The 8,113-nt window shown below is 44.8% G+C and overlaps 1 non-coding gene across 1 annotated transcript; it reads left to right on the top strand.

Moving 5' to 3' along the window:
* The first annotated feature begins 212 nt into the window (after positions 1-212).
* On the top strand, positions 213-304 carry Trnai-uau (transfer RNA isoleucine (anticodon UAU)). The gene is given in 2 exon segments: positions 213-250; positions 269-304. It is a non-coding gene; the product is annotated as a tRNA-Ile (tRNA).
* The last annotated feature ends 7,809 nt before the right edge of the window (positions 305-8,113 follow it).

Raw genomic sequence — 8,113 nt, 5'->3', positions numbered from 1 at the left:
CAAGGTAGGTAGCAGTGTTAGAACACACAACGCTTCGCAGTAACGCTAAGCGCTGATTTGTCCAACCAACGGAGTAGGTTCTAAACTGGCGAGCATCCGTACTGATTTATTCTGGTGACGTCATGTGTGTCGGCCGCCACGAGTTTCCTGTTGGATGCGTCACCCAGTGGGAGGCGCTGTGTGATAACAGTATGAGTGCAGCATGAACCGTAGCTCCAGTGGCGCAATCGGTTAGCGCACGGTACTTATAAGGCAGTCGCCGTGAGCAATGCCGGGGTTGTGAGTTCGAGCCTCACCTGGAGCATAGTTTTACTTTCGTACGGTGCGTCTAACTTGTCCTTGCGATGCTAGAATTGAAAACTATTTCGGTTTCTGCGCTTTCTACAACTGTGTACATAGTCACCAAGCGTGTAAATACACTAATTTCATTAACGGCAGTGTCATTGCGATGAACACAGATTTTTAAGGTAACAATCGCGTTTATGCCTCACTCACGAAGGTATGATTATTGTTTAATTAATAATTCGTGGGATGCTTTTAAATTATGTTACAATTTTTTTATTTACAACTTTTTCCTCTGTGCGGGGAGACTATCCGATTCATACGAGTGATAATATTTCGTGTATCAAATCCGCTCAATAAGGAACGGAATTTGACTGATGGACAAGTAAATAGTTGTGTAAGAAATTTTGTGAAGTATGTACGCAATGAACCAGCTGCTATCGCATATGAGAAGAAAGGGAAAGAGTAATATCATCTATATTAACTAAAGAATAAATATTAGTATTCTCAGAGATCTGCATGAATAAGTGATGCTGTGACAAACGTCCATAAAAGTAGAAATTTAAGTGACAGAATAACAACGTGTACTCTATCCTGAAGCCTGGTTGGTAAACTTTTAAGCACTGTTTATTCAAAGCCTTTGTGTAAAAATATTTCATTGGTATTCTATAAAGTGAGCTTTTCACCTGATATAGGTTCAAATGGCTCTGAGCACTATGGGACTCAACATCTTAGGTCATAAGTCCCCTAGAACTTAGAACTACTTAAACCTAACTAACCTAAGGACATCACACACACCCATGCCCGAGGCAGGATTCGGACCTGCGACCGTAGCAGTCCCGCGGTTCCGGACTGCAGCGCCAGAACCGCTAGACCACCGCGGCCGGCACCTGATATACACTCCTGGAAATGGAAAAAAGAACACATTGACACCGGTGTGTCAGACCCACCATACTTGCTCCGGACACTGCGAGAGGGCTGTACAAGCAATGATCACACGCACGGCACAGCGGACACGCCAGGAACCGCGGTGTTGGCCGTCGAATGGCGCTAGCTGCGCAGCATTTGTGCACCGCCGCCGTCAGTGTCAGCCAGTTTGCCGTGGCATACGGAGCTCCATCGCAGTCTTTAACACTGGTAGCATGCCGCGACAGCGTGGACGTGAACCGTATGTGCAGTTGACGGACTTTGAGCGAGGGCGTATAGTGGGCATGCGGGAGGCCGGGTGGACGTACCGCCGAATTGCTCAACACGTGGGGCGTGAGGTCTCCACAGTACATCGATGTTGTCGCCAGTGGTCGGCGGAAGGTGCACGTGCCCGTCGACCTGGGACCGGACCGCAGCGACGCACGGATGCACGCCAAGACCGTAGGATCCTACGCAGTGCCGTAGGGGACCGCACCGCCACTTCCCAGCAAATTAGGGACACTGTTGCTCCTGGGGTATCGGCGAGGACCATTCGCAACCGTCTCCATGAAGCTGGGCTACGGTCCCGCACACCGTTAGGCCGTCTTCCGCTCACGCCCCAACATCGTGCAGCCCGCCTCCAGTGGTGTCGCGACAGGCGTGAATGGAGGGACGAATGGAGACGTGTCGTCTTCAGCGATGAGAGTCGCTTCTGCCTTGGTGCCAATGATGGTCGTATGCGTGTTTGGCGCCGTGCAGGTGAGCGCCACAATCAGGACTGCATACGACCGAGGCACACAGGGCCAACACCCGGCATCATGGTGTGGGGAGCCATCTCCTACACTGGCCGTACACCACTGGTGATCGTCGAGGGGACACTGAATAGTGCACGGTACATCCAAACCGTCATCGAACCCATCGTTCTACCATTCCTAGACCGGCAAGGGAACTTGCTGTTCCAACAGGACAATGCACGTCCGCATGTATCCCGTGCCACCCAACGTGCTCTAGAAGGTGTAAGTCAACTACCCTGGCCAGCAAGATCTCCGGATCTGTCCCCCATTGAGCATGTTTGGGACTGGATGAAGCGTCGTCTCACGCGGTCTGCACGTCCAGCACGAACGCTGGTCCAACTGAGGCGCCAGGTGGAAATGGCATGGCAAGCCGTTCCACAGGACTACATCCAGCATCTCTACGATCGTCTCCATGGGAGAATAGCAGCCTGCATTGCTGCGAAAGGTGGATATACACTGTACTAGTGCCGACATTGTGCATGCTCTGTTGCCTGTGTCTATGTGCCTGTGGTTCTGTCAGTGTGATCATGTGATGTATCTGACCCCAGGAATGTGTCAATAAAGTTTCCCCTTCCTGGGACAATGAATTCACGGTGTTCTTATTTCATTTTCCAGGAGTGTAGATTAAAGTGGAGAGTGAATGCGGTGGAAGCAATTTAACTAAGGAATTGCACTTTAGTAAATTACTTGGGAATTTATTTCTTTACCATATAATTAACTACCATGTCACGGGGAAACTTCCTACAAAAATAGAACTGTATGAACTCCGTTTGAACAGGCGATGGGAGGCCTGAGAGTCACCATCAGCCATTAGCCGTCACTGGGTGCAGATAAGGAGGGGCATGTGGTCAGCACCCCACTCTCCCGGCTGTGGTCAGTTTTGTGACAGGGAATGCTACTCCTCAGTCAAGTAGCTTCTCAGCTGGCCACACCAGAGCTGAATGGACCCAGACCCGGACAGTGACCCGTCCCAGTGCTAGCCACGCCCGACACATAGTCGTTCTTGTGAAACACAACTAGCTCTTTATATTCATGAAGTAATAAGTGCTATCGACAGGGGATGTCAAATTGATTCCATATTTTTAGATTTCCAGAAGGCTTTCGACACCGTTCCTCACAAGCGTCTTCCAACCAAACTGCGTGCCTGCGGAGTATCGCCTCAGTTGTGCGTCTGGATTCGTGATTCCCTGTCAGAAATGTCACAGTTCGTAGTAATAGACGGAAAGTGATCGAGTAAAACAGAAGTAATATCCGGCCTTCCCCAAGGAAGTGTTATAGGCCCTCTATTGTTCCTGATCCATATTAACGACATAGGAGACAATCTCAGTAGCCGTCTTAGACTGTTTGCAGATGATGCTGTTATTTACCGTCTTGTAAAGTCATCAGATGATCAAAATAACTTGCAAAATGATTTAGGTAAGATATCTGTATGGTGCGAAAAGTGGCAATTGACCCTGAATAAAGAAAAGTGTGAAGTTATTCACATGAGTACTAAAAGAAATCAGCTAAATTTCGATTACGCGATAATTCACACAAATCTGAAGGCCGTAAATTCAACTAAATACTTAGGGTTTACAATTACAAATAACCTAAATTGGAAGGATCACATAGATAATATTGCGGGTAGAGCAAACGAAAGACTGCGATTCATTGGCAGTACACTTGGAAGGTGCAATACGTCTACTAAAGACACAGCATACACCACTCTTGTCCGCCCTATTCTGCAGTATTGCTGTGCGGTGTGGGATCCGCATCAGGTGGGGCTGACGGATGACGTCAAAAAAGTACAAAGGAGGGCACCTCGTTTTGTATTATCGCGAAATAGGGGAGATAGTGCCACAGACATGATACGTGAACTGGAGTGGCAATCATTAAAACAAAGGCGTTTTTCGTTACGACGGATTCCTCTCATGAAATTTCAATCGCCAGTTTTCTCCTCCGATTGCGAAAACATTCTGTTGGCACCCACCTGCATAGGGAGAAATGATCATCACGATAAAATAAGAGAAATCAGGGCTCGCACAAAACTATTTAAGTGCTCGTTTTTCCCGCGTGCCGTTCGAGAGTGGAACGGCAGGGAGACAGCTTGAAGGTGGTTCATTGAACCCTCTGCCAGGCACTTTATTGTGAATAACAGAGTAATGACGTAGATGTAGATGAAGTTGTAGACAACGCTTAACTTTGGTGATCTGACGGGAACCGGTTTGAAAATTGCAGTAAGGCCGTTGGCATAAAAACTATATGCCACGTACTTGAAATGATCGTATGCTACTAATAAAAATATCTTGGCCGTATGATGGTCTGATGAAGTGAAAGAGGTACATTGACTGGGTATCTGGCCTTCAGTCATGTATACAGGGTGTTTCCGTGAGAGCGTTCAAAAATTTAACAGGACATAGAGGATGTCCACTGAACAATTTGAGGTAGGGAAGCTGGGGTCGGAGGAGCGAGCTTGACGAGATAATAGGAATACAGCAATCACATTTCTGTGCGCTTTTTAATTTACATTAATTACAGAAAACTGCAAATACCATCATTGACACAATGAACGTACCATTTGTGCTGTATCTTACAAAATGTGCTGAAACTGACGGCCATCAACCTCAGTGTAAACATGACATCGGCGAACAAGATTGACTCACCTTGACAAATGCCCCTGGTGTGTTTGGAATCTCATCACAGGCAGCTACAATTCTGGAAACTAATTCCATCTCCGTATCCACTGGGGTCTCATACACAAGTGACTTTAGATACCCCCAATAGGAAGTAATGAAGGCCATTTAGGCCAGGTGACCTCACAGGCAACGGAATAGGACATCCCCTACCAATCCAGCGACCAGAAAGTACAGCATTGAGATGGTTACGGACATCCACACTGAAGAGAGGCGGTGCACCGTCATGTTGTACCCACATCCTCTCAAGAAGAGCCAATGGGGCGTTTCCGACAACTCGGGTGGAAATCTTTGCACAAAACTCAAGTCCAGGTGGCCATTCAGACGGGCAGGTAGAAGATATGACTCGTCCTCTTTGTTTTCTTGCGGGAAATAAAGGTCGTACACGTAAATAAACGGCACAGTATGTGTAAAATTGTATGCATGTTAGTTGTAAATAAGCTGGAAAACAGTAATGCTAGACAAAGCGGTACACATGTTTACTTTCAGATCTCCTTAAGCTTGTTTCTCCGACCCCAGATACCTCAAATTGTTCAGTAGAGCATTCTCTACGTGCTGTTACATTTTTGCATGCACTTACGGAAACAGCATGTGCATTTGGTGTTAAGAAGATTAGCACTTAGGGTTGGTTACTAAATAATGATAACATGCCTGATATACTACGAAAATGCCTCTGATTGAAAAATGGTTCAAATGGCTCTGAGCACTATGGGACTTAACATCTGAGGTCATCAGTCCCCTAGAACTTAGAACTACTTAAACATAACTAACCTAAGGACATCACACACATCCATGCAGGATTCGAAGCTGCGACCGCAGCGGTCGCGCGGTTCCAGACTGAAGCGCCTAGAACTGCTCGGCCACACCGGGCGGCTCCTCTGATTGAAATTTTGAAGGAAGTGCAGAATTTTTAAATAGCACGTGATATCTGAACTTTCTTTTTATTTCCATGAAGTTTTGTAAATGTGTATACACATATTTGTAGTTAGTAAGTATCTATCATCACGTTTCATAGGGAGAAACGATCATCATAATACAATAACGGAAATCAGAGCTCGCACTGAAAGACGTAGGTGTTCGTTTTCTACCGCGCGCTGTTCTAGAGTGGAATAATAGAGAATTATTGTAAAGCTGGTTCGATGAACCCTCTCCCTGGCACTTAAGTGTGATTTGTTGAGTATCCATGTAGATGTAGATATAGGTGTAGAAGAGTTATTATCTGACACGTGAATACGTGAAAGACCAAAGTTATGACTTTGAAATGCCAGCTGGGTACAAAAAGAGCAAAAATATATTTGTACTAATATTTCCTGCTTGTTTCTATGGACAAATAAGTAAATGAGAGGTACTATAGAGGTACTGGGAGATGAAGAAGCTTGCACAGGATAGAGTAGCATGGAGAGCTGCATCAAACCAGTCTCAGGACTGAAGACCACAACAACAACTATAGAATTTCATGAACAAGCCTCAAGTAAATGGATTTTGCATGTCGCTGTACGGCAAATTCTCTATCGTAATATGGGATGTGTAAATCGCGTTTTCCGCTAACTTCTGGTCCGATTGTCCTGCGTTTTATCATCTTGATCTGCACCCACATACTGTATATTCTCTGCAAGCCAATGTACGGCGTAATGTGGTTTTCTTTTGTACGAGTGTGCCACCCGCTCTCTTGTTCCATTCACTAACGCAGCGAAGGGGAAATGACTGTACGCCTACGTAAGCGCTCGAATTTCTGTGATACTTTTCTCGCGATACCTACGCCAGATATGCGATGGACTCTGTTGTTTCGATCTATGTTGATCCATTATGGACCATGGGACAACGGCTGGCATGTATTTCTTGATGCAATAATTTACCAACCGCCGTATGTATTGTAGAAATTTAGTTTATGAACTTCTTATGTGCTACCAGTTTCGGCATTACATTGATACCATCTTCAGGCCCCACACGTCATAGTAGCAAAATCGCTATACACAGATTGCCAGTCTGTGTCGCTCTATTGAACTTAGTGAGGTGTTGATAATGACGAGTTTGTCGCCTTGAAGTCATTCTTGCCTAACATCAACTCACGACGTCCACTCTCAAAGGTAACTAACGCTCACGACAGTTGCAGCATGTTTTTAAAACGAACCTGATTTGCATTCTTACAGTGGCGCTGCTAGTGCCACTAATACACGACTGGTGCGAAATTTGAGCAGCCATCGTCTTTTAGATGTAGAAACACGCCTAGCAACTGTCGTTTACGTCGTACAACTCCTTCTCAGTGTTTCGATTTTTTTCCGTCAGGTTGTATTACTTTAATTACGTAATGTAAACTTATTTTCTTTTCTGCACACAAGCAATTCCTGGAGATCTGTTATGTCTAAGTGAAATACTGCTATCTAGTTTACATTTACGACAGCAGTGCGTATTTGCTCTTAAGCAATTTCTGTAATGTTTTTGCTATAATTCATTGTTAGGGAATCACCAGCCTGCTGGAGCAAATGTAATTTCGATGTATTGCTCACGCGCTGCCTGCGACAGGAAATATCTTTGCTGCAATAGAGTCGCAGGTCAGAGCAGTCTCGGCAGCAGTTGCAACCGCTCTCTGCAACAGAGTGTAACCTTCCCGTATAAAAATAAAAATGATATTTTTTATCAATATCTTAACTTATGAAAACTGATAAATTTTCACGTAAGCAGTGCTACGCCATGGCCCTGTGAAATGAAGCTAAATATGTGTGTGAGAAATAAATTGAAAAATTCTTACCTCATGATGGTGTCGCCGGATAACGCTGTCTATATATCTGCTCGTAAATGTCAGAGCTTAGTGCAATGCTGGCCTATCTACTAATGCTGGACAACATTTGTCTGAGATCTGAATTATTAGAAAAACTGACTTTGCTTATTGACATAGCTGCACAACTGGTCTTCTAATTACTAAAGAACACATAACTATGATCTGAGAAAATTTCTGAAATATTTAAATTTAAATATATGACTGGATCGGGACTGGTAATGACTTAAGGCAAAATTGTTCCTTTTTTTTATTGACTGGTAAAAATTATATTCTGAAAATCCTTTACGTTATTGATAAAGATCTGCAATCCATTATATGAAAAATTGAACATTACAAATCTGGGTCAACTGGTGCTGACGAATTACAAGCCGGCTGGAGTGGCCGTGCGGTTCTAGGCGCTACAGTCTGGAACCGAGCGACCGCTACAGTCGCAGGTTCGAATCCTGCCTCGGGAATGGATGTGTGTGATGTCCTTAGGTTAGTCCGGTTTAATTAGTTCTAAGTTCTAGGCGACTGATGACCTCAGAAGTTAAGTCGCATAGTGCTCAGAGCCATTTGAACCATTTTGAACGAATTACAAAAATATTGAAACAAATTCATATTAACATCTCAGACAAGTGACTTAACTACGCGCATTCCAATAAAAATAATAGAATTTACCTTACAATACCTGGCTATGA

The sequence above is a fragment of the Schistocerca cancellata genome, chromosome 2 (assembly GCF_023864275.1).
Source record: "Schistocerca cancellata isolate TAMUIC-IGC-003103 chromosome 2, iqSchCanc2.1, whole genome shotgun sequence".
NCBI lineage: Eukaryota > Metazoa > Arthropoda > Insecta > Orthoptera > Acrididae > Schistocerca > Schistocerca cancellata.
Note: the sequence above shows the minus strand (reverse complement) of the source record. Positions and strands in the feature narration are given on the sequence as shown.